The sequence below is a fragment of the Salmo salar genome, chromosome 19 (assembly GCF_965601325.2).
Source record: "Salmo salar chromosome 19, fSalSal1, whole genome shotgun sequence".
Lineage (NCBI taxonomy): Eukaryota > Metazoa > Chordata > Actinopteri > Salmoniformes > Salmonidae > Salmo > Salmo salar.
The window spans coordinates 8,257,571-8,281,869 of NC_138309.1; the positions used below are offsets into that span (position 1 = coordinate 8,257,571).

The window sequence follows — 24,299 nt, forward strand, 5'->3', positions numbered from 1 at the left end:
ATGGAGCTAGAAGCAGATGCAGTGCATCATGAGCTAATATATGTGGACGAGGCAGGTTTCAACCTTCTAAAAACAAGGGGCCGAGACAGAAATATCATCGGACTCCGTGCCATCATCAACGTCCCGGGACAACGTGGTGGCAACATAACAAAGTCTGCGGCTGTTAATCAAAACAGCGTCCTTCACCATCATGCAATCCTAGGCCCATACAACACTGCACACATTATCACATTTCTGGACACCCTCCACAACAGACTAATCCTTAATGACCAGAACAGCCCAGCTACGTTATCATCAGGGACAATTTAGTTTCCACTGGGCTGATGTGGTCCGCAATTGGTTCACAGGTCACCAACTTTTCTTCGCACTCAATCTCCCACCATACTGTCCGTTCTTGAATTATATTGAAGAATTCTTCTCTGCATGGCGTTGGAAGGTGTATGATCGCCAGCCCCACCAACGCATACCCCTTCTACAGGCAATGGAGGAGGCTTGTGAAGACATCGATCAGGGCCAGGCAGGCCTGGATACAGCACTCCAGGTGATACTTTCTACGCTGCCTAGCTCAAGACGACATCGCATTTAATGTGGATGATGTCTTATTTGTATTTATTATGAATCTCCATTAGCTGCAGCCAAAGCAGCAGCTACTCTTCTTGGGGTCCAGCAAAATTAAGGCAGTTTCCAATTTTAAAAACATTACAATACATTCACAGATTTCACAACACGGTGTGTGCCCTCAGGCCCCTACTCCACCACTACCACATATCTACAGTACTAAATCCATGCGTATGTATAGTGCGTGTGTGTGTGTATGCATGTGTCTGTGTCAATGTTTGTGTTGCTTCACAGTCCCCGCTGTTCCATATGGTGTTTTTTAATCTTTTTTTTTTAAATCAAATTTTACTGCTGCATCAGTTACTTGATGTGGAATAGAGTTCCATGTAGTCATGGCTCTATGTAGGACTGTGTGCTTCCCATATTCTGTTCTGGACTTGGGGACTGTGAAGAGACCTCTTGTGGCATATCTTGTGGGGTATGCATGGGTGTCTGAGCTGTGTGCCAGTAGTTTAGACAGACAGCTCGGTGCATTCAACATGTCAATACTTCTCATAAATAAAAGTAGTGATGAAGTCAATCTCTCCTCCACTTTGAGCCAGGAGAGATTGACATGCATATTATTAATATTAGCTCTCTGTGTACATCCAAGGGCCAGCCGTGCAGCTGTAACGGGCGTCATATAGAGGAGACCAAGGCGCAGCATGTTGAGTGCTCATCATTATTTTTAATGGAAAACGAACACTAGACAAAATGACAGCCAACAGTTCCGTCAGGTTATACAAACTAAACAGAAAGCAACTACCCATGAAAACCAAGTGGGAAAAGGCTGCCAAAGTATGGCTTCCAATCAGAGACAACGATAGACAGCTGCCTCTGATTGGAAACCAAACCCGGTCAAAACATAGAAACACAAACATAGAATGCCCACACCCTATCACACCCTGACCCAACTAAACAGAGAAAAAACAGCTCTCTTAGGTCAGGGCGTGACAGCAGCTCTGTTCTGAGCCAATTGCAATTTTCCTAAGTCCTTTTTTGTGGCACCTGACCACGACTGGATAGTAGTCAAGGTGCGACAAAACTAGGGCCTGTAGGACCTGCCTTGTTGATAGTGTTGTGTGACGGAGAAGTCCGTCACTGGCCGCGGGCAGCGTTTGGTACACTAACAAACACACATTCATTGCGCCTCCCTACTCCGTTATCAGCTACCTTAATGATGTGGGTCGACACACAAGTTAACTTCTCTGTCTTAGTACATACATTTCACACTTTATTCTTACCTTCTGTCAGTAACAGTTTATGGTATAAAGAATATACAAACAAGCGTTCCTGTTTAATTTAAACAATGTTTATTGTATGTATCAATGTTATGGATGAGCATGTTGTTTGTTTGGTTCTGTTCCGCTCTCTCTGTCTCTGTAGCTTCCGGGTATGCTGGGATAAGGACCAGAGCTACGGTAATCGGGCTGGCAATGTAGTGCCTGTCCCGATTGGCTTGTTCATGTGAATGGGCATATTGGAAGACTCCATGTCAGTAGGGATGGGATTTTGTAAATGGGTTATATTGGTATATTGTATCATGAGAAACGTGTTGCAATGTATATAATTCATTATGTTTAGCTGAGTGGAAAATGTAGGCTTTGATGAAGGTAATTGCTTAATTAATTAGTGCTGGGTATGTTCTGATGGGAGGGGCTTCCCCTACAAAAGGAGCCTCTCTTTCAGTTCAAGGGGGGAACCATTTTGGATTGAGTTGTTGATGGGGCAGCATTGTTTTTAAGCTGTCCCCATAATGTATACTTTCAATGGCAGAGCATCACTTTATTATACACAGACTTCTCCCCATCTTAGCTACTACTGCATCAATATGTTTTGGCCATGACAGTTTACAATCTAGGGTTACTCCAAGTAGTTTAGTCATCTCAATTTGCTCAATTTCCACGTAATTTATTACAAGATTTAGTTGAGGTTAAGGGTTTAGTGAGTGTTTTGTTCCAAATACAATGCTTTTAGTTTTAGAAATATTTAGGGGTAACTTTTTCATTGCCACCAACTCTGAAACTAACTGCAGCTCTTTGTTGTCAATCATCAGTCATTTGTGTAAGTACTGTGCTTGTTGAGTGTCCTTCCCTTCCCTACAAGCATGCTGAAATTCTGTTGTCAATTTGTTTACTGTGAAATAGCATTGTATCTGGTAAAACAATTTTTCCAGAAGTTTACTAAGGGTTGGTAACAGGCTGATTAGTCGGCTATTTGAGCCAGTAAATCGGGCTTTACTATTCTTAGGTAGTGGAATGACTTTAGCTTCCTCCAGGCCTGAGGGCACACACTCTCTAGTAGGCTTAAATTGAAGATGTGGCAAATAGGAGTGGCAATATCGTTTGTTATAATCCTTTTATGGCCAGACCCACAAAGAAGGAGAGATGTAGCCCCCCAAAAATTGTTATTTGTTTTCTAGAACAAATGTTTTTGTTTTCTTCTACTGCACTTTTGTTGTTTGAGGAGTGTTAGAACATTTTGAGAAAAAAAAACGTATTTTTCCCCTTATTTGTATTATGTTCGGAATACACATCCATATTTGACAAATTTGTAAACCTGTGTTTATGTGTGTTTACTTTATTGTAAACTGCTATGCCCTACACACAGCAAAAGAAAAAGCCACAAGTGTTTTTCATTTGAACTATTAGTGCGTAATTAGTGTTTCGTGTACTTATTCAAATGATGGTTTGTGTGTACTGTATTTTTGCAAACACTTTTTTTAAGAGTTTGAAGAGTTTTGCAAGAATTGTTTGCTTTTGCAAGAGATGTATAATGTTTTGTTGGTTTGGTGTAAGGTTTTGTGGTTAGTGTGTAGAGTTTAGCAAAAATAGCCTCTACTTTCAAAGATAATGCCTAAGCAATCCAGAAAAAACAGTAATATTGGGTGATTTTAATCTGGATTGCTTAATGCTAGTATCAGATAGGCTGAAAGATACTTTTACTGAGCTAAATCTAACTGACCTGATAACTAAACCAACTCACCCCAACTTTAAACATCCTGAATAATGTACTCTTTTAGATATTATTCTAACACATGCCCCTCATAAGTATACTGCCAATGGAATGTTTGCTAATGAGCTGAATGACCATTGTCCCATTGCCTGCGTAAATGATGCATAAACAACCTAAATCTCAGCCATGCATTATTACAAAGAGACATTTTAGGAATTTTAAGTTGGGACAATGGTGAGGGAAAAAAGTATTTGATCACCTGCTGATTTTGTACGTTTGCCCACTGACAAAGAAATGATCAGTCTATAATTTTAATGGTAGGTTTATTTGAACAGTGAGAGACAGAATAAAATTTTTTAAAAAAACGCATATCAAAAATGTTATAAATTGATTTGCATTTTATGAGGGAAATAAGTATTTGACCCCCTCTCAATCAGAAACATTTCTGGCTCCCAGGTGTCTTTTATACAGGTAACGAGCTGAGATTAGGAGCACACTTTTAAAGGGAGTGCTCCTAATCTCAGTTTGTTACCTGTATAAAAGACACCTGTCCACAGAAGCAATCAATCAATCAGATTCCAAACTCTCCACCATGGCCAAGACCAAAGAGCTCTCCAAGGATGTCAGGGACAAGATTGTAGACCTACACAAGGCTGGAATGGGCTACAAGACCATCGCCAAGCAGCTTGGTGAGAAGGTGACAACAGTTGGTGCGATTATTCACAAATGGAAGAAACACAAAAGAACTGGCAATCTCCCTCGGCCTGGGGCTCCATGCAAGATCTCACCTCGTGGAGTTGCAATGATCATGAGAATGGTGAGGAATCAGCCCAGAACTACACGGGAGGATCTTGTCAATGATCTCAAGGCAGCTGGGACCATAGTCACCAAGAAAACAATTGGTAACACACTACGCCGTGAAGGACTGAAATCCTGCAGCGCCCGTAAGGTACCCCTGCTCAAGAAAGCACATATACATGCCCGTCTGAAGTTTGCCAATGTACATCTGAATGATTCAGAGGACAACTGGGTGAAAGTGTTGTGGTCAGATGAGACCAAAATGGAGCTCTTTGGCATCAACTCAACTCGCCGTGTTTGGAGGAGGAGGAATGCTGCCTATGACCCCAAGAATACCATCCCCACCGTCAAACATGGAGGTGGAAGCATTATGCTTTGGGGGTGTTTTTCTGCTAAGGGGACAGGACAACTTCACCGCATCAAAGGGACGATGGACGGGGCCATGTACCGTAAAATCTTTGGTGAGAACCTCCTTCCCTCAGCCAGGGCATTGAAAATGGGTCATGGATGGGTATTCCAGCATGACAATGACCCAAAACAAACGGCCAAGGCAACAAAGGAGTGGCTCAAGAAGAAGCACATTAAGGTCCTGGAGTGGCCTAGCCAGTCTCCAGACCTTAATCCCATAGAAAATCTGTGGAGGGAGCTGAAGGTTCGAGTTGCCAAACGTCAGCCTCGAAACCTTAATGACTTGGAGAACATCTGCAAAGAGGAGTGGGACAAAATCCCTCCTGAGATGTGTGCAAACCTGGTGGCCAACTACAAGAAACGTCTGACCTCTGTGATTGCCAACAAGGGTTTTGCCACCAATACAAAGTCATGTTTTGCAGAGGGGTCAAATACTTATTTCCCTCATTAAAATGCAAATCAATTTATAACATTTTTGACATGCGTTTTTTTGGATTATTTTGTTGTTATTCTGTCTCTCACTGTTCAAATAAACCTACCATTAATATTATAGACTGATCAATTCTTTGTCAGTGGGCAAACGTACAAAATCAGCAGCGGATCAAATACTTTTTTCCCTCACTGTACCAACATTTCATGTCTTATCTGGGGTTATGTGACTGGGGGATTGTGTCATCTGTCTCTGATCAGGCCCTAAATTGTTTTACTTCTCTGTTAAACAGTGTTGCAGATACACATGCTCCGTATAAAAAAACTAAGAGTAAAGTATAGATCAAACCCTTTTTTCACGCATGTATTGTCTGAAAAATGACAGGAAATACATTTAGCTTGAACTAAAGCTGGCAGTCCTTCAGACATTTGCAAAATAGATGTCCATCTCTAGTTAGTTAAAAAGTAACGTCAACATACTTGGACTGTGTATCTGAGAATGGTGGGAATCCAGCAAACTTCTGGAAAGTTGTCAAATCTTGTAAACCCCACACCCCCGTAACAAAACTCCCTCACTCATTGCCCCAGCAGGTTATGGCTGCCTCTGGTCATAGACAAAATTGACATTTGTGGTGTTTTAATAATCACTTTGCCTCAGCTGGCCATCTATTTGAAATTCATAGTTTCAGCTGGCCATCTTCTTGAAATTCAACTAATTCCAGTAGAGCAAGTCTTTTATGAATGATGCACTCCCAGATACACATTCTCTATTTTTATTTAAACCTTTTTATATCTATGATGTACTAAAAATTGATGTAAAAAAATCCACAAGGGCTGATTCTCTTAATCCCTTTTAATTGCAGCTCTCTGCCCCACTTATTGCAAAATCATTAACCTGTAATTTTTACTGGACAATTGTTTGTGTTATCCCTAAGATCTGGAAAGTGGAGGACACAAAGGAGGAGATTTTTCTGATTTACCGTCCAATTTCCAAGTTATCTTGCCTTTCTAAAGTTTTAAAATCCCTGGCCAACTCTCAGCTAAGAACTTTTTTAACTTCTCATTCTATTCTAAATGTGCACCAGTCTAGTTTTAGACTTGGACATAGCTCAGTTTCAGATGCTGTGTTTGTTCTAGATTATGTGTTAATTTGCTTAGATCATAAAACTGTGCTGCCTTATTTATAGACCTTTTCAAGGTCTTCGACACTCTTGACCACTACATTCTCATTCAAAGGCTGACTGAAATAGGCCTGGATCAGGCTTCTTGCAAGTCGTTTGAGAATTATCTGTTAGATAGGACACAATGCGTGATTTCTGATGGTGTCTAGTTTCCTGGATATTACAAAAGGTGTACTGCAGGGGTTGGTATTGGGATCTGTTCTCTTTACTATGTATATCAAAAAATATTGGTCTATCTGTTAAAACTGAAAATGACACGTATGTATGACATTTCCCCAACTGTTGACCAGGCTAGCAGATTCCACAGTCATCTTTCCTGCCGGTTCTTGACTATGGTGACACCATTGACCAGATTGCAGCAGCCACTACTCTAAAACCTTTGGATGCCATCTACCATAGTATACTTCACTTTATTACAGGTGACAGTTTTAATCCTCACCACTGCATCCTGTACCAAAAGGTTGACTGGTCCTCATTTAAGTCCCGTAGATCACTTCATTATTCAGTTTTTGTTTACAAAGCTCTACTACAGAAGTTTCCGACATAGCTAACTTAACTGTTTAAATATAAAAACATGAGATACCAAACCCGTTCACAAGGTTGGTTAACTCTTGAGGTTCATCGGGTCTCCACCTAACTAGGGAAATCCACGTTTAGTTTTAAAGTAATTCATTGCTGGAACCAACTACAAAATCCATTACAATTGGATGTTTCGGTGCCCCTCGGACAATTTTAAATATTGATTAGGGATCTTCTTATTGAGGAATGTTATTGTTTTTCTATAATATTTGTGTTGTGCTGTATTTTACTTGTTTTATATTGAATTTGAAATTGTATATACAGTGCTCCCTTGTTAATGAGACCCTGATCTCAATGGTGACTCAATGGTTGTCCACCGTTCACCTCTGTAAGACCGAGGGAAATTTTACTTTAAGTTGAGCCTAGCAACAGAAGACAAAACAGAAAGCCATTTGTCTCAATTGCATAGTGACATCATCATGAAAACAAACCAACAACAAAAAAATGACAAACAACCGAATGTGTCATAATAGTGTTTGAAACCTGTGGCACCATTGCTGACAGGTTTGTTGTTGTACTTTAAAACAAGACATTAAGACACAAATGCACTGCATGCCCAATTATTAGTCAAATTGTATTCCTCGAGATTAATTTTATTGTTGAACAAACACAATGCTCTCAGTCAATCCAAAATGTTATTGAACCTCAAACCTGAATGTTTAACAAAGGAAAAGTGAGTTTTGTCTTTCTCAGGGAAATATATGTGTGCACAATTATTAGGCAACTATTAGTGTGCAGAATTATTAGGCAACTGAATTACAAAAATAATTTCTCTCAACTCACTTGTTTATTCTCAATTTTTAGAGTAAGTGTAACAGATAAGTAACACAAAACGACAATTATATAACATTTTTGGCCTTTCAAAAATATTCAGTGACCAATATAGCCACCCTTATTTTCAATAACTGCCATGAGCCTTCCATCCATGGAGTCTGGCAGTTTCTTGATCTGTTCACGATCAATTTTTGCTGAAGCAGCAACCACAGCCTCCCAAATGTTGTTCAAAAAAGTGTATTGTCTTCCATCACTGTAAATCTCACGTTTGAGAAGGGCCCACAAGTTCTCAATAGGATTTAACCTCTTATGGCTAGGGGGCAGTATTTTCACGGCTGGATAAAAAACGTACCCGATTTAATCTGGTTACTAATCCTACCCAGTAACTAGAATATGCATATACTTATTATATATGGATAGAAAACACCCTAAAGTTTCTAAAACTGTTTGAAAGGTGTCTGTGAGTATAACAGAACTCAAATGGCAGGTCAAAACCTGAGAGATTCCTTTACAGGAAGTTGCCTGTCTGACCATTTCTGGAACTTCTTTGCCATCTCTATCTTTTACTAAGGATCTCTGCTCTAACGTGACACTTCCTATGTCGTCCATAGGCGCTCAGAGCCCGGGAAAAACCTGAATGTCGTCATCCCAGCCCCAGGCTGAAACACATTATCGCCTTTCTCAAGTGGCCGATCAAGGTACTCTGGGCTTAGGTGCGTGACCTGGTCGCCCCCGTCTTTGTGATTTTTTCCTCTGTTTGCCGAAAAGGAGATTCCCTGTCGGAATATTATCGCTTTTCTACGAGAAAAATGGCGTAAAAATTGATTTTAAACAGCGGTTGACATGCTTCGAAGTACGGTAATGGAATATTTAGAATTTTTTTGTCACGAATTGCGCCATGCGCACGACCCTTCTTTACCATTTCGGATAGTGTCTGGAACGCACGAACAAAACGCCGCTATTCGGATATAACGATGGATTATTTTGGACCAAAACCAACATTTGTTATTGAAGTAGCAGTCCTGGGAGTGCATTCTGACGAAGACAACAAAAGGTAATCAAACTTTTATAATAGTAAATATGATTATGGTGAGTGCTAAACTTGCCGGGTGTCTAAATAGCTAGCCCGTGATGCCTGGGCTATGTACTTAGAATATTGCAAAATGTGCTTTCACCAAAAAGCTATTTTAAAATCGGACATATTGAGCGCATAGAGGAGGTCTGTATCTATAATTCTTAAAATAATTGTTATGCTTTTTGTGAACGTTTATCGTGAGTAATTTAGTAAAATGTTAGCGAATTCCCCGGAAGTTTGCGGGGGGTATGCTAGTTCTGAACGTCACATGCTAATGTAAATAGCTGGTTTTTGATATAAATATGAACTTGATTGAACAAAACATGCATGTATTGTATAACATAATGTCCTAGGGTTGTCATCTGATGAAGATCATCAAAGGTGAGTGCTGCATTTAGCTGTCTTCTGGGTTTTTGTGACATTATATGCTAGCTTGAAAAATGGGTGTCTGATTATTTCTGGCTTGGTACTCTGCTGACATAATCTAATGTTTTGCTTTCGTTGTAAAGCCTTTTTGAAATCGGACAGTGTGGTTAGATTAACGAGAGTCTTGTCTTTAAATGGCTGTAAAATAGTCAAACAGAGGAAAAATCACAAAGACGGGGGCGGCCAGGGCATGCGCCTAACCCCACAGTCCCTTGATCGGCCACTTGAGAAAGGCGATAATGTGTTTCAGCCTGGGGCTGGGATGACGACATTCTGTTTTTCCCCGGGCTCTGAGCGCCCATGGAAGACGTAGGAAGTGTCACGTTAGAGCCTAGATCCTTTGTAAAAGATAGAGATGGCAAAGAAGTTCAAGAAATGGTCAGACAGGCCACTTCCTGTAAAGGAATCTCTCAGGTTTTGACCTGCCATTTGAGTTCTGTTATACTCCTGGCACGGGCGGAGCGCTGGCACATGACGAACTGGGCTGTGCTGGGGAATGAGGGCAGAGCTCAGGCGCAGGATAAACTGGGCCGAGGAGACGCACTGGCGGCCAGATGCGCTGAGCAGGCACACTCCTTCCTGGCTGAGTGCCAACTCTAGCACGGCAACGCTACGGAGCCCGTACCGACCGCACCGGACTGTGCGTGCGGATGGGCGAGAGAGTGCGCATCACCCGTAATGCATCGCTCGCCCCTCTGCACGCCTGCTCAGTCATGCCCTCTCCGCCAGTACCTCCTTCCGGAATCTGGCGTCAAGCTCCGTGCTTGACTCCACGACTGGCACCAGTTTGCTCCACGGCTCTCTCCTGTACACCTGGCAAGTTAGGTCAGTGCTCCCCCCTGACATACATGAAGGGAACTCATGTGCGCTAGCCGTATGGTTAGTGAGAAAGTCCATATTGCAAATGTACGCTCCCTTACTAGACGTCCGACTACGTCCGATAAATCCGCGGACGGCGTCGGGCCGCTCACAGGTGCCGGATCTTCCAGGAAGTCATCGAACGGACCTTCCGTTTCCGTTTAATAAAATTTTCAAATTTTTGTCATTTCTTTGCAGTTCTGGATTATTCCACAGGAGGGCGAATGGAATCATATTGCAAACGTAACATATATCACCAATCACGACACGGCTTTTTCTCCTAAACGGAAAATAATTCGAAGACGAAACTCGGTCTGTGTGGGTTTGGCATAATGGGCAGTTGGCCCCGAACAGGATGGAGTCGTGGCCTCGACGCTTTTCGAGTTAAGGCTATTTTTATGGGATTGTAAGTCAAACAGGAAAATAGAGTGCTGATTTGACCGCTTCACATCAAACTACATGAGCCTACGGTGTCAGGAGAAAAGGAACCAAACATTTACATTTACCATGTACAATGACACATTGGTGATATTCAACAATAGGAGGTTTTTTTTTCAAAAAAGTTACATATCCAGTTGCAGCGTGTTCAGATGAGTCCGTTAAGGCCGGTTTCGGAGCTCTGCGAGATTTCTGTGATTTTCTGAAACGACACACACTTGTTCAACCCTCTGTAAATAAGTCAGTTCTTAACATAAAGAACTAAAACTCAATATTCTAGAAGAGCCTAACGTTCAGATTCCTGTGTCAACCAGAAGTGCCTTAAAATCGTGTCATAGGGGCTGTTTTGAAGGGTTAAAAAGGTCAGATCTTTCCACAACTTCATATGTGTGACTAGGCAACCCTCACGAACTGTAATTCAGTCATTTATCCCATCAGATGTCAAAGAAAAGCTCTCTCACACACACACACAGCAAGGACGGAGTGACACAGTGCGGTGCTTAAAGACACAAAGAGCCTGCAATGGCATTACCATTATCTCTAGGCTGTGCCGAGTTCAATGAGACACCCCGCTTGACCGTAGCTGAGCGCACCGACTGTGAGAAAACTAGGCCGAAAATGATGCCTGCACCAATATGTCAAGTGCTTTTGGGTGACAGTGAGAGAACCGTTAGGGTTAGAATCACAATTCAACCTCAGGAGCGTTCCTGAGGTCCTCCCGATCTGTGCAAGCCTAACCTTGACCCTGTGGCATTAACCCTTCACAGTGAAAAGAAGGTTTTTAGATCAAACTGTGTGCAATGACTTCTCTCCCCATAGGAACACATAGACTATTCTCCAAAATTCAACCTGAAGTCTATGTGGGTTATGAATGCCTTATGAAGCTGTCTTCTATAACAATCCATCAGGCTACTGTGAGGTCTACCTGTGTCGATTCTAAGGTTCCTGGAGCCACCGGAAGTGGTTAAAAACAGCCTAGAGCTATTGTCATATAAAACGCACATTGTGAAAATCACGCAACTCAACCATCTGTCATTCAGTCAATTCTTAAGGTAGAGACTTCATATTCAGGATTCTGTTTATGTCTACCCCAAAGGCAACGTGTGTGGAGCAAAAGCTTCCTGTGACAACTGGAAGTTGTTAAAAACAGCCTAGAGCAATTGTCATATGGCCAACCAGCAGATAGTGAAAATCACCTCAACTCAACCATGTGCCATTCAGTCAATTCTAAAGGTAGAGACTTCATAGTCAGGATTCTGTTTATGTCTACCCCAAAGACAACGTGTGTGGAGCAAGAGCTTCCTGTGACAACCGGAAGTTGTTAAAAACAGCCTAGAGCTATTGTCATATAAAACACACATAGTGAAAATCACGCAACTCAACCATCTGTCATTCAGTCAATTCTTAAGGTAGAGACTTCATATTCAGGATTCTGTTTATGTCTACCCTAAAGACAACGTGTGTGGAGCAAGAGCTTTCTGTGACAACCGGAAGTTTTTAAAAACAGCCTAGAGCTATTGTCATATAAAACGCACATAGTAAAAATCACGCAACTCAACCATCTGTTATTCAGTCAATTCTTAAGGTAGAGACTTCATATTCAGGATTCTGTTTATGCCTACCCCAAAGACAACGTGTGTTGAGTATGAACTTCCTGTGACAACCGGAAGTTGTTAAAAACACCCTAGAGCTATTGTCATATAACCTGCACATAGTGAAAATCACGCAACTCAACTCTGTGTCATTCAGTCAATTCTTAAGGTAGAGACTTCATATTCAGGATTCCTTCTATGCCTACCCCAAAGACAACGTGTGTCTATTATTTTTGCAAAAAAAACTAAAACACACACACACAATTTGGCCATAGGGACGTAGTGTGGGGCTGAGAGGCTTATACCGCCTTCAATAGTTACTTTTGTTCAAACGATTCAAGAACCGTCAGACCTAGAGCTCCGAAATTTTAGAAACCGGTTCTAGAGCTCAAGTCGATAGTGCACGGTGATTTATGTGGCTCTAGAAGGTTCTCAGACCGGTAAACCGCCTCGTGCATTTGCAACATGTTCAATTCATTTTGAATATCACGGACATGGCGACATGTAGAAATGTCCCAGAGTCGCAAGACTAAGTGCATTGAAACCGCCTCGGCCCATAGAGACGGACCCCAATGTCTCTGTCCGATAGCTCATTCAGGGACCCCGTAGTAACGCCCTGAAAAAGTGGATTTTCAGCACCAATTAAGGCCATTGCTCGGGCACCGAATGACCTATCGAGCCGAAACTTGGGATTCGGGGTCGCCTCACATAGGCCTACACATATTGTCAGAGCTGGACCCGCAGCTATAACGTAACTATGTGTTTTATGTTTTTTTATGGTTAAAATTGAAAGCACTGTGAATTATAGGCTTTCTCTGACATATGTGATAGTTGGCTTCTATACGAGTTGGAAAAAGTGGATTTGGTGTCAGATGGTATCAGAATGACATCTAATTTACTAATGGATGCTGACTGCTGGGTGACGAGCAATGGAGAGGAACCACAGTCACTGCCCGGCCATCCCGAGTTCATCGGGCCAGTCAATTATGCATTTCTGCAGTATTTTTGAGCATGCCTAAATTCGTGATGCTAAATGCCCATTGAATCATATTGCAAACGTAACGCACAATATTGCAAATGTAACGTGCATTTGCAATATGATTCAACAGCCAAAAATATCAACAATGTTGACATGGTGAATCATATTGCAAACGTAACGCGCAATATTGCAAACGTAACGCGCGTTTGCAATATGATTCAACAGCAATAAATATCACCAAAGTTGACATGATGAATCATATTGCAAACGCTATGCGCAATATTGCAAACGTAACGTGCATTTGCAATATGATTCAACAGCCAAAATATCACCAAAGTTGACATGATGAGATCGACACAACGGGCGATGGAGAGGAATCACAGTCAATGCACAGCCATCCCCAGTTCATCGGGACAGTCAATTATACATTTCTGCAGTATTTTTGAGCATGCCTAAATTCGTGATGCTAAATGCCCATTGAATCATATTGCAAACGTAATGTGCAATATTGCAAATGTAACGTGCATTTGCAATATGATTCAACAGCAAAAAATATCACCAAAGTTGACATGATGAAATAAAGACAATGAGCGATAGAGAGGAACCACAGTCACTGCACGGCCATCCCCAGTTCATTGGGACAGTCAATTATGCATTTCTGCAGGGTTTTTGAGCATGCCAAATTCATGATGTTGAGGCCCATTGAAACATATTGCAAATGCGCATCCGTGCACATGGTGACCCGAAATGGGTTACCAGGATACATTTTTTAGAAGGGTTTTAAATGCCTTTAGGGGGGTGCAAGGGGTCCACGGTTGGGTAGGGAGCACCTTCCATCAGTGCCCATCCAATATGGGGCGCCCCTAGTCATTTTGGATATTTTTCCAAAAACAATCGCTAAAAAACGACAGTCCCACTTCTCTCATGTCACCATCAAGCCATGTAGAGGAACCACAGTCACTGTCCGGCCATACCAAGATCATCGGGACAGTCAATTATGCATTTCAGCAGTATTTTTGAGCATGCCTAAATTCGTGATGCTAAATGCCCATTGAATCATCTTGCAAACGTAACGCGCTATATTGCAAACGTAACGCGCATTTGCAATATGATTCAACAGCAAAAAATATCACCAAAGTTGACATGATGAAATCAACACAACGAGCGATGGAGAGGAACCACAGTCACTGCACAGCCATCCCCACTTCATCTGGACAGTCAATTATACATTTCTGCAGTATTTTTGAACATGCCTAAATTCGTGATGCTAAATGCCCATTGAATCATATTGCATACGTAACGCGCTATATTGCAAATTTAACGCACATTTGCAATATGATTCAACAGCCAAAATATCACCAAAGTTGACATGATGAAATCAACACAACGAGCGATGGAGAGGAACCACAGTCACTGCACAGCCATCCCCAGTTCATCGGGACAGTCAATTATACATTTCTGCAGTATTTTTGAGCATGCCTAAATTCGTGATGCTAAATGCCCATTGAATCATATTGCAAACGTAATGCGCAATATTGCAAATGTAACGTGCATTTGCAATATGATTCAACAGCAAAAAATATCACCAAAGTTGACATGATGAAATCAACACAACGAGCGATGGAGAGGAACCACAGTCACTGCGCGGCCATCCCGAGATCATCAGGCCAGTCAATTATGCATTCTGAGCATGTCAAATTCGTAAAAAATGTTTAAAGCAACAGAGTCCCACTTCTCCCTCATCATACATGACAAGTAGTCTGTCTGCGTTGATTCATGGCTTAACATAGGGCTATATATCATTTGGGCAGTATAAATGCCATTTGGACTATGGTTCACTGACTTTTGGGTTTGGAAACCGATTTCCTATGATCGTACATGGCAAACGGACAAACATCCTGATTTGGCACATTCAATACTTTCATACACGTATAATTGACAAAAAAAGAATTGGACATTTCATTTGCACATTTCTAATGGCATTTGGCAAAAAAAGAAAAAAATATGTCACTTTTGACTTCCTATGAAATCATATTCCAAATGCACAAAACATATGCCTTATGCACAAGCAAATGTGTCACTTTTAACTTCCTATGAAATCATATTCAAAATGCACAAAACATATGCCAAAAACAACCCAAAAAATGATGTCAATAATATATGTCAAATGTATGTCCATACAGCTCTTATACATGTGTAATTGACATAAAAATCGAAAAAAATTGAAAAACGGTCCAGAAACCACTCTTTAAGGGGTTGAAAAGTTTTCCAAAAATATGTCATTTTTTCAAAATTTTACTCTTGGGTCTTGAATTGTGTTACATTTGCAATATGAAAATTCACAGCGGAGAGCTCTAGCCATCTATTGGATATTTGCTGTGATTTGGCACATTCAATACTTTCATAATTGACAAAAAAAAGCTTTGGACATGTCATTTTGCAAAAAAAAGAAAAAAATATGTAACTTTTTTCCTATGAAATCATATTCAAAATGCACAAAACATATGCCTTGTGCACAAGCAAAAGCAACCCAAAAAACGACGTCAATAAAAAACGTCATTAGCATGTTCATACAGCTCTTATACATGTATAATTGACATAACAATAATACAAATAAAAAAATCGAAAAACGGTCCAGAAACCACTTTTTTAAGGGGTGATAAGTTTTCAAAAAAAAAATCATTTTATCAAAATCTGACCCTTGGGTGTAGACTTGGGTATCATTTGCTGTATGAAAATCCACGGTGGAGCGCGCTCGCCATCTAAAGGAAATTTGGGGTGTTACAATTGGCAATTGCCATCGGAAAATTGCCATATGATTTGCACGGAGATGGACCACTTTCGGTGGTATTTACAATCGTGTGTATGATTCGTGCTATGCCAATATGTTCCCATGTTATTTTGTCCAAATCAGGGGGGTTTTCCCTTACCTACGCAAACGAATGCTAGAGCTACTGTAAATGTACTGTACTGCCACTGTAAAAAAGGCCGTCCTGCTCCTCTCCTCTCTACCTAACTTCCACTCACAGTCCCTTCAGTTTCCCTTCAGTCCCGTTAGTTTCGCTGCTCATCCTACCATAGTTATCCCTCATCCATCATAGCCCTGCCATTCCCAACCAATCAGAGCGCTTGGAAATGTGCATCTGGACACTGCACCTGCCCACTCTGAGGGTTATCATCATCTGAAGGGAGAAGATGCATCTTTCTGAGGACTTTTATTTTCGACACTAACGCGAATGTCTGAATGTTGCACGTGCATCGAAATGTTAGTTGAGGGGGGTTTATTGGGGGTTTTACATGCTGTGTAATATTGACAGTAATTTTTGTGTTTATTATTTATTTCACCTTTGTTTAACCAGGAAGGCAAGTTGAGAACAAGTACTCATTTACAATTCGACCTGGCCAAGATAAAGCAAGCAGTTTGACACATACAACAACACAGAGTTACACATGGAGTAAAACAAACATACAGTCAATAATATAGTAAAAAAATAAGTCTATATACAATGTGAGCAAATGAGGTGAGATAAGGGAGGTAAAGGCAAAAAAGGCCATGGTGGCGAAGCAAATACAATATAGCAAGTAAAACACTGGAATGGTAGATTTGCAGTGGAAGATAGTGCAAAGTAGAAATAGAAATAATGGGGTGCAAAGGAGCAAAATAAATAAATACAGTAGGGGAAGAGGGTAGTTGTTTGGGCTAAATTATAGATTGGCTATGTACAGGTGCAGTAATCTGTGAGCTGCTCTGACAGCTGATGCTTAAAGCTAGTGAGGGAGATAAGTGTTTCCAGTTTTAGAGATTTTTGTAGTTCGTTCCAGTCATTGGCAGCAGAGAACTGGAAGGAGAGGCAGCCGAAGGAGGAATTGGCTTTGGGGGTGACCAGAGAGATATACCTGCTGGAGCGTGTGCTACAGGTGGGTGCTGCTATGGTGACCAGTGAGCTGAGATAAGGGGGAACTTTACCTAGCAGGGTCTTGTAGATGACCTGGAGCCAGTGGGTTTGGCAACGAGTATGAAGCGAGGGCCAGCCAACGAGAGCATACAGGTCGCAGTGGTGGGTAGTATATGGGGCTTTGGTGACAAAACAGATTGCACTGTGATAAACTGCATCCAATTTATTGAGTAGGGTATTGGAGGCTATTTTGTAAATGACATCGCCGAAGTCGAGGATCGGTAGGATGGTCAGTTTTACGAGGGTATGTTTGGCAGCATGAGTGAAAGATGCTTTGTTGCGAAATAGGAAGCCAATTATAGATTTAACTTTGGATTGGAAATGTTTGATGTGAGTCTGGAAGGAGAGTTTACAGTTTAATCAGACACCTAGGTATTTGTAGTTGTCCACATATTCTAAGTCAGAACCGTCCAGAGTAGTGATGCTGGACGGGCGGGCAGCTGCAGGCAGCAATCGGTTGAAGAGCATGCATTTAGTTTTACTTGTATTTAAGAGCAGTCGGAGGCCACGGAAGGAGAGTTGTATGGCATTAAAGCTCGTCTGGAGGGTAGTTAACACAGTGTCCAAAGAAGGGCCAGAAGTATACAGAATGGTGTCGTTTGCGTAGAGGTGGATCAGAGACTCACCAGCAGAAAGAGCGACATCATTGATGTATACAGAGAAAAGAGTCGGCCCAAGATTTGAACCCTGTGGCACCCCCATAGAGACTGCCAGAGGCCCGGACAACAGGTCCTCCGATTTGACACACTGAACTCTGTAGTTGGTGAACCAGGCGAGGCAATCATTTGAGAAACCAAGGCTGTTGAGTCTGCCAATAAGGATATGGTGATTGACAGAATCGAAAGCCTTGGCCAGGTCAATGAATACAGGTGCACAGTATTGTTTCTTATCGATGGTGGTTAAGATATCGTTTAGGACCTTGAGTGTGGCTGAGGTGCACCCATGACCAGCTCTGAAACCAGATTGCATAGCGGAGAAGGTGCGGTGGGATTCAAATTGGTTGGTAATCGGTTTGTTTACCTGGCTTTCGAAGACTTTAGAGAGGCAGGGTAGGATAGATATAGGTCTGTAGCAGTTTGGGTCAAGAGTGATCTTTGGGAATCTTAGACGACACGAAAGAGAGGTTGAACAGGCTAGTAATAGGGGTTGCAACAATTTCTGCAGATAATTTTAGAAAGAATGGGTCCAGATTGTCTAGCCCAGCTGATTTGTAGGGGTCCAGAATTTGCAGCTCTTTCAGAACATCAGCTGACTGGATTTGGGAGAAGGAGAAATGGGGAAGTCTTGGGCGAGTTGCTGTGGGGGGTGCAGTGCTGTTGACCGGGGTAGGGGTAGCCAGGTGGAAAGCATGGCCAGCCGTAGAAAAATGCTTCTTGAAATTCTCAATTATAGTGGATTTATCGGTGGTGACAGAGTTTCCTATCCTCAGTGCAGTGGGCAGCTTGGAGGAGATGCTCTTATTCTCCAAGGACTTTACAGTGTCCTTGAACTTTTTTGAATTTGTGTTGCAGGAAGCAAATTTCTGCTTGAAAAAGCTAGCCTTGGCTTTTCTAACTGCCGGTGTATATTGGTTTCTAACTTCCCTGAAAAATTGCATATCACGGGGGCTGTTCGATGCTAATGCAGAATGCCACAGGATATTTTTGTGTTGGTTAACCTCTTACATCTAGATGTTCCGCAAGCGGAACACCTGCTCCAATATCCAAAGATGGGCGTGGCGCGAAATACAAATTCCTCTAAAATCCGAAAACTTCCATTTTTCAAACATATGACTATTTTACAGCATTTTAAAGACAAGACTCTCATTAATCTAACCACACTGTCCGATTTCAAAAAGGCTTTACAGCGAAAGCAAAACATTAGATTATGTCAGCAGAGTACCCAGCCAGAAATAATCAGACACCCATTTTTCAAGCTAGCATATAATGTCACATAAACCCAAACCACAGCTAAATGCAGCACTAACCTTTGATGATCTTCATCAGATGACACTCCTAGGACATTATGTTATACAATACATGCATGTTTTGTTTAATCAAGTTCATATTTATATCAAAAAACAGCTTTTTACATTAGCATGTGACTAGCATGTGACTAGCATTCCCACCGAACACTTCCGGTGAATTTACTAAATTACTCACGATAAACGTTCACAAAAAACATAAATTATTTTAAGAATTGTAGATACAGAACTCCTTTATGCAATCGCGGTGTCCGATTTTAAAATAGCTTTTCGGTGAAAGCACATTTTGCAATATTCTGAGTAGATAGCCCGGCCATCACGGGCTAGCTATTTTGACACCCACCAAGTGTGGTACTCACCAAACTCAGATTTACTATTAGAAAAATTGGATTACCTTTGCTGTTCTTCGTCAGAATGCACTCCCAGGACTGCTACTTCAATAACAAATGTTGGTTTGGTTCCAAATAATCCATAGTTATATCCAAATAGCGGCGTTTTGTTAGTGCGTTCAAGACACTATCCGAAGGGTAAAGAAGCGGTGATGCGCGTTTCGTGACAAAAAAATTCAAAATATTCCATTACCGTACTTCGAAGCATGTCAAACGCTGTTTAAAATCAATTTTTATGCGATTTTTCTTGTAAAAAAGCGATAATATTCCGACCGGGAAACCCTGTTTTCGTTCAAAGACGAAAAAATAAAAACATGGTGTCGGGTCGTGCACGCGCCCCAGTCTCATTGTTCTCAGATCGACCACTATCCAAATGCGCTACTGTTTTTCAGCCATGGCCTTCAAAGTCATGATTAAACGTTCTGGAGCCGTCTAAGAGCCTATGGGAGCATTAGAAAATATCACGTTATGCCAGAGATCCCCTGTTTTGGATAGAGATGATCAAGAAGGCCAAGAAATAGTCAGAGAGAGCGCTTCCTGTTTGGAATCTTCTCAGGTTTTGGCCTGCCAAATGAGTTATTTTATACTCACAGACACCATTCAAACAGTTTTAGAAACTTTAGGGTGTTTTCTATCCAAATCAAACAATTATATGCATATTCTAGTTACTGGGAAGGAGTAGTAACCAGATTAAATCGGGTACGTTTTTTATCCGGCCGTGCAAATACTGCCCCCTATCCCCAACAGGTTAATCAAATCAAATGTATTTATATAGCCCTTCTTACATCAGCTGATATCTCAAAGTGCTGTACAGAAACCCAGCCTAAAACCCCAAACAGCAAGCAATGCAGGTGTAGAAGCACGGTGGCTAGGAAAAACTCCCTAGAAAGGCCAAAACCTAGGAAGAAACCTAGAGAGGAACCAGGCTATGAGGGGTGGCCAGTCCTCTTCTGGCTGTGCCGGGTGGAGATTATAACAGCACATGGCCAAGATGTTCAAATGTTCATAAATGACCAGCATGGTCAAATAATAATAATCATAGTAGTTGTCGAGGGTGCAACAAGTCAGTAACACAAGAGTAAGTGTCAGTTGGCTTTTTCATAGCCGATCTTTGAGAGTATCTCTACTGCTCCTGCTGTGTCTAGAGAGTTGAAAACAGCAGGTCTGGGACAGGTAGCACGTCCGGTGAACAGGTCAGGGTTCCAGCAGGTCTGGGACAGCAGGTCTTGGACAGGTAGCACGTCCGGTGAACAGGTCAGGGTTCCACAGCTGCAGGCAGAACAGTTGGAACTGGAGCAACAGCACGGCCAGGTGAACTGGGGACAGCAAGGAGTCATCAAGCCAGGTAGTCCTGAGGCATGGTCCTAGGGCTCAGGTCCTCCGAGAGAGAGAAAGAAAGAAAGAAAGAAAGAAAGAAAGAAAGAAAGAAAGAAAGAAAGAAAGAAAGAAAGAAAGAAAGAAAGAAAGAAAGAAAGAAAGAAGAGAGAGAGAGAATTAGAGAGAGCATATTTAAATTCACACAGGACACCGGAAAAGACAAGAGAAATGCCCCAGATGTGACAGACTGACCCTAGCCCCCCGACACATAAACTACTGCAGCATAAATACTGGAGGCTGAGACAGGAGGGTTCAGGAGACACTGTGGCCCCATCCGATGAAACCCCCGGACAGGGCCAAACAGGCAGGATATAACCCCACCCACTTTGCCAAAGCACAGCCCCCACACCACTGGACGGATATCTACAACCACCAACATACCTTCCCGGGACAAGGCCGAGTATAGCCCACAAAGATCTCCGCCACGGCACAACCCAAGGGGGGGGGCGCTAACCCAGACAGGAAGACCACGTCAGTGACTCAACCCACTCAAGTGACACACCCCTCCCAGGGACGGCATGGAAGAACACCAGTAAGCCAGTGAGTCAGCCCCTGTAATAGGGGTAGAGGCAGAGAATCCCAGTGGAAAGAGGGGAAACCGGCCAGGCAGAGACAGCAAGGGCGGTTCGTTGCTCCAGCCTTTCCGTTCACCTTCACACCCCTGGGCCAGACTACACTTAATTATAGGAACTACTGAAGAGATGTGTCTTCAGTAAAGACTTAAAGGTTGAGACTGAGTCTGCGTCTCTCACATGGGTAGGCAGACTATTCCATAAAAATTGAGCTCTATAGGAGAAAGCCCTGCCTCCAGCTGTTTGCTTAGAAATTCTAGGAACAATTAGGAGGCCCGTGTCTTGTGACCGTAGCGTACGTGTAGGTATGTACGACAGGACCAAATCAGAAAGATAGGTAGGAGCAAGCCCATGTGTAACGGCTGTCTGTGGATGTAGACCAAGGTGCAGCGGAGTTAGTGTTCATCTTGAATTTTAATAACCGTAAGAACACTACACAACAAAAACAAGAAAACCGACAGCCAAACAGTACTGTCAGGTGCAAGACACTAAACAGAAACAATCCCCCACAAAACCCAAAGGAAAAACAGGCTCCTTATGTGTGACTCCCAATCAGCAACAACGAACTACAGCTGTGCCTGATTGGGAGCCACACACATCCCAAAACAAAGAAATACAAAAACATAGAAAAATGAACATAGAACGCCCACCCAATGTAACACCCTGGCCTAACCAAAATAAAGAACAAAAACCCCTCTCTATGGCCAGGGCGTTACACCATGTAATGCTTTGTAGGTTAGCAGTAAAACCTTGAAATCAGCCCTTGCCTTAACAGGAAGCCAGTGTAGGGAGGCTAGCACTGGAGTAATATGATCACATTTTTTGGTTCTAGTCTGGATTCTAGCAGCCGTATTTAGCACTAACTGAAGTTTATTTAGTGCTTTATCCGGGTAGCCGGAAAGTAGAGCATTGCAGTAGTCCAACCTAGAAGTAACAAAGGCATGGATTAATTTTTCTGCGTCATTTTTGGACAGAAAGTTTCTGATTTTCTTTCATTTGTATGTACGTCTGTGTCTTTGCATGTGCCTGTGTGTGTTGGCTGTGTGCATGGTCTGTGTCTGACCTGTTGAGGGCATTGGACATCTCAATGGTGACCAGCACGGACAGAGCCATGGTCATAGGGGCAGAGGCCTCAAAAACCTTGCATACAATTCTGGTGAAGTCTTTGTTCTCGTCGTGGCACTGCATGAAGTGGGACAGTTGGTGAAAGGTGACTCCGGGGCCGTTGGGATCGTACATGAACCACCAGACGGCCGCTGCGACAGTGGCGGCACGGACATATCCTGGAGTGAACCAAAGAGACTCACTGTCAGACACGGACTCAAGTTATGAACACCTTGGTGGTGTTCAACAAGCCCTTACAGGACATTACTAATGCAAAACAGACAGGGGATACATCCTAATGGCACCTAATTCCCTTCAAAGTGCACTACTTTTGCCCAGAGCCTTATTCGTTGCCACCGCCCCGTCCTGTTCTTCCATGCTTACCTCCGATGACCATTTATCTGAAGAACAGCCAGCCGGAGATCAGGGGTTCCTTGGCGGAACGGGGGCGGCGCCCCATGATGTCGAGGTCGGGGGGGTTGAATCCCAGGGCGGTGGCAGGCAGACCGTCAGTCACCAGGTTGACCCACAGCAGCTGGACAGGGATAAGAGCCTCAGGTAGACTCAGGGTGGCAGTCAAGAAGATACTGAGAGAGAGAAGGAAGGAAAACGGGGATTGATTGATTTTGATTTAAAAAAGTACCAATTCCAGAGGATAACACATGAAAGGATGGGGAGGACAAGGAGGAGAGAAGTTAGGTCCCTGAGCTAATGTGTAGGCTTTAGCTTGACGGGCTAACATCGTCTCAGAGAGCCCGGGTTCAAAACCAAGTCGGTCCCATACAGACACTCACCAGACAACCTCACCAACATTGGAGGAGATGAGGTAGCGGATGAACTGCTTCATGTTGTTGTAGATGGCACGACCCTCCTCGACAGCGGACACAATGGAAGAAAAGTTGTCATCAGCCAGGATCATCTCAGAGGCAGACTTGGCAACGTCAGTGCCAGAGCCCATGGCAATGCCAATCTCTGCCTTTTTCAGTGCGGGGGCATCGTTCACTCCATCACCAGTCTGGTTTAAGGGAGGGAGAGAGAGAGTGTCGGTTGAAGAAATGCAATTACACATCAGTCATTCAAAGATCAGCGGAGGAACAGTATCAGGTCGAGTGTACTAACAGTTACGTTACAAACTTGGGGGTAAACTTTGGATTCACTTGAACTACTGTCAAATGTTTGAAGACGTGTGCATTTTATAGTATGTTGCACGTACAGTACCAGTCAAAAGGGTTTTTCTAGATTTTTACTGTTTGCTAGATTGTAGAATAATAGTGAAGACATCAAAATTATGAAATAACACATATGGAATCATATAGTAACCAAAAAAGTGTTAAACAAATCAAAATAGATTTTATATTTGAGATTCATCAAAGTTGCCTTGATGACAGCTTTGCACACTCTTGGCATTCTCTCAACCAGCTTCACCTGGAATGCTTTTCCAACAGTCTTGAAGGAGTTGCCACATATGCTGAGCACTTGTTGGCTGCTTTTCCTTCACTCTGTGGTCCAACTCATCCCAAACCATCTCAACGGGGTTGAGGTTGGGTGATTGTGGAGGCCAGGTCATCTGTTGCAGAAAACCATCACTCTCCTGTTTGGTCAAATAGCCATACACAACCTGGAGTTGTTTTTGGTCATTGTCCTGTTGAAAAACAAATGATTGTCCCATTAAGTGCAAACCATATGGGATGGCGTATCGCTGCAGAATGCTGTGGTAGCCATGCTGGTTAAGTGTGCCTTGAATTCTAAATAAATCACACAGTGTCACCAGCAAAGTACCTACACACCATCACACCTGCTCTTCCATGCGGAGATCATCCGTTCACCTACTCTGCGTATCAGAAAGACA

At 42.5% G+C, this 24,299-nt stretch overlaps 1 pseudogene; it reads right to left on the reverse strand.

The window, feature by feature from the left end:
• Window positions 1-24,299, reverse strand: part of LOC106578396 (sarcoplasmic/endoplasmic reticulum calcium ATPase 1-like) — a 56,908-nt pseudogene that overhangs the window by 13,105 nt on the left and 19,504 nt on the right.